Here is a 4,219-nt window from a genome sequence, read left to right on the forward strand (position 1 = left end):
TTTTTCTAATTTTCCATTCCCTGCTTTATTATGAGTTAATTTTTCTATGTAACCCACTGGTATACATAAATTTCAAAGCTACTTGTCTGATTTTGATTTATTTTCTATGTACCACTCATAATTTCTCAAAAAAATCTTTTACTTGTTCCTATTTATTCTATTTATGTTTCTGATGATCTCTGGCATCGCATGATGTAATTTCTGTGCATCAGCTAACTTACGGATACTTTCCTCCCCACCAAAAGAAAAATAAGCATTGGATAAATTAAAGTAAAATAAGCATTTCAGAGAAGGTTGTAATATGATTCTGGGGATCAATTTAGTACTTCTCTAGCTAACTGAATACAACCTCCTTCCTCACACAACCTATTACTTAAATTCTAAACATATTCATGGCTCATGCTAAGCTTGTTAGAAAATAATGTAACTGCAATTGCAACAGCTTACACGTAAACCTACAGAGGTCATAGCATAAGCAGACAAATGGATAATGAACTTTGCTTCAGGAAATGTAGTGACAAACAAGTTATGAATAAGACTTTATAATGACTAAAATTTTCATACACCTTACTGGTATACTGATCTATATTAGCACATTACTATGAATCTTATACGTCATTACACGTTAAAGTAATTTAATTTGTTTTTCGTTTTTCAAAAACCAGACAGAATAATTGGATCTATTTAACTCTTTTTTTTTTTTTTTTTAATTTTCCAAAAGAAGGAACAGAGAAGGGGGCCAGGTGAGGATATTCCCTCAGTGACCCAATTCTCTGTTCTTAACGCTACCTCGCTAACGCGGGAAATGGCGAATATTTTTAAAAAAAAAAAAAAAAAAAAAAGCGCTACCTCGCAAACGCGGGAGACAGCGACAAAGTATAAAAAAAAAAAAAAAAAAATTTAACTCCGACCAAATATATATATATATATATATATATATATATATATATATATATATATATATATATATATAAAAGCCTGACTTTCTTACTACAATTTGCATTCTGAGATTTTCAATTTAGTACTTTGACCATGATTCATACAAGGTCCAGTTCAAAGCATTATACTCTTTCGACACGTTTTTGGGTGCAGCTGGGGTTTGTGTGTGTGACACCAGTAACTTAATTAAGTTCCCTGTTACTACCTCATATTTTATATAATCCAGAACCTCTCATTTGCACCAACTGCAGTCTAACCTTACCATGACCACCCTCACATACTGTAACCAGGCCTCTGATACCATCGTATATTTTTGCTTGTCCTTTGGTATCATTTTAATTTCCCCTACTTACTAGTGTCATATGCAACACACCTTCCCACAACCTTTTCCATTTACCGAGTCTCATTTCATGCAGTGCTGCTCCTCCAGCGCACCTCCATGCGATCCACCGTAGGTATTCCCATGCATGCAAATTAGTCACGATTCCACAGAGACGACGAATTGCATTACTGCTTTTGTTTGATCAGTCGTGAGCAAAATACCCAGTTTCTTCTCTCGACTTGATAGGGCAGAAGTATATATGTCTTCACTGGTACTAAAGATGTTTTCTTAGTTGCTAAAAAAAAGTCAGAAGCATTTTCAAGGTGTATACATTGTGTGTAATATGTGGCCCAGAATACGATAGTATTATTTCTTGTTACATTAAATCAATGCTATTCTCCAGATGACATAACTCAAGCATACTCCGTGTGGCACTAGACGAGTTCGGTAATGACTACAGTTATCTGCGAGTCCTAAATTAGACTCACATATAAATATAAATATTAATTATATTGGAGTACATGGAAAAGACATGTAAGAGTGGAGCTGATGGCTTTCTGATAAGAGATAGTAACAGTATCCCAATCTTCTTATCATAGGCTACAGAAAGAGGCCTCAGTGGTTGAGTAGCCTGGAACTAATCATTTTCCTTTAATTCTTCTCTTCTTTTAGACAACGAAGTCTCGTGCCGCCGCTACCAACGAAAGACAAAAATACCCAATCAGAAAATTATTATTCCCTGGCAGTGTTATCGCAACACTTTGATGTGAAATGAAATGCCTTTTGCCGATATTCCCTTCCTAATGCTCCTTCGCTTTGTTGCTACGTTCGTTCTCAGAAATACTCTCCAGTAGTAGGACTGTAAAGCTGACAAATGTCTTCATTAATTGGCCATTTACATATTAGGCGTATACGTCGTCTTAGAATTATATTTTTATGACGATGACGGCCTTAATGACCCTCGCAATTGATAGGCTTGAAGCTCAAACAACCAGTTACCCATCTTACACAACAGAAAACACAACACATTTATTACAACACAAAATCGAACTTATTCCGGGTTATCATCGTTTAGACTAAATGGGCAGTCCACTTGCTTTCTACTTCCCCAGTATTCCAGTATTCTAATCCTTAATGTTCCTCCGTTCATCTTTTTTTCATGCCTTCCATTTTCTTTCTTTGAGACAAGTGTTCTTATGTGTGACGAACACCAATACCCAACACAACGCATTCACCTAAAGGAGTCCATTTCACTAGTTATATAAGGGCTGCCCTTTGTCAATAATTGTATCCCGAGAACACATATGCGACTTGTGGCAATGATGGCACACCTTAGGAAGGTTGTCATTGACAAGAACCTTGGCCAGGGATTAGTCTTGGCGAAGTTACACACACACACACACACACACACAGTAACATACGTTTCACTGACAATATGGTGCGAAATTGAATATATTAAGCGAAACCAGAGACTGACAGTAATTCCTATATTTCATGGTGTACTGCAGAAGTTTTGCATATGCAAAGCTAAACCCTAAGCCATAAATATTCTCTCAATCAGCCACTGAGGTTTTGGAGCCGATACCTACCCAGTGCGCCTAACACGACAGTTCCAACCACAGAAGTGGGAGGACCTCTTCACCTGGACTGGCAGGCATAAAACGATGCGAGCCATTTTTTGTTCAATGGTTTCATGAATGTGTCCATCATCATCTCTTATGACATAAGGAGACACAAAAGATATCAGGCAATTGACTCAGATCGGCCATAAAATATGGGAGGAACGATTTAACCTGAGGACAAAATGATGCAACGATGATAGCAGTAAGAATCAATTACAAAAATGAAACTGATATCCACACTGCATTGTGAATTACCTATCAAATCAACCAACAGACACATGTAAGCAATATATGATGAATAAAAAAAATCAGAGGACGATACATATACAAAATCTAAACTCCTAGGATGTAAAGTCAATTCAGAAAGGTTTAATCAAAAGCAGAACAGAAAAAAAATAATCAGAAATCAAAGACATATAATTACCTTTAGATTAAAAAGACTAGACAAGTACCCTAGGAGATCCTGGCCAATAAAATTCTCTCCAGCACCTACCTCCACCAGGAGACGAGAGCGCCCTTCAAATGAAGGCCACACAGACTTGCTTCCCCTCCCAATCTTCCTGAAGCACTCCAACTGACGCTTCCAATTACAAGTTGGCATGAGCCAGGTCGTGGGTACATCTGCCTGTGATATTCCTTTTACAGGACCAGGAGGTAATGAGCAATGTTGCTGCCGGGCAACAGCCTACGTTCTCGTACATCAACACCGGTATCTATCAATTTATCCATCTATCTACCTATCTATCTATCTATATAATGGAAATTACTTTGCGCCACTTTCTCTGCAGATTTACCAACAACAAAGAAAAACTCTCACCAACATCCCTGAAAAAAAGAAATGTTCACAATGAAGTTTGGAAGAGGAATTCTATTTTGCTGAGTAAAATTAGCTATGATTTGGTTAGGTTAACTAAGTTTGGGTTACACGCTAAGTTACGTTGGCTGATTTCAGTTTGCAAGTACCACGATCCAAGCTTAATCTAACCTAATCAGATTATTTCATATGAAAAATATTTCCTTTTCCAAACTTGATTTTCTTTTAATAAAGAAGTGCCGAAGCCTACAAAAATTTTTGTTTTACAGTACAATAATCAAGATTTAATACACTATATATATATATATATATATATTGGCTTTACACCCTCGGTGTATTGACAGTTTCCTAACAAACCTTGGCAGCCACTGGACAAACTTGGTAAGTTTTCTTAAAGCGGCCATAAGAGGAACTTGCTCAGGTTGTCAGGAGACTCTTCCAGGCTGTCACCCCCCCCCCTCCCCCGTACAACAAACAAGCTCAATACATTAGATAACTGGGTGTCTCAAGGCTTGAACCCTT

This window comes from Panulirus ornatus, chromosome 16 (genome assembly GCF_036320965.1).
Source record: "Panulirus ornatus isolate Po-2019 chromosome 16, ASM3632096v1, whole genome shotgun sequence".
NCBI classification, from domain to species: domain Eukaryota; kingdom Metazoa; phylum Arthropoda; class Malacostraca; order Decapoda; family Palinuridae; genus Panulirus; species Panulirus ornatus.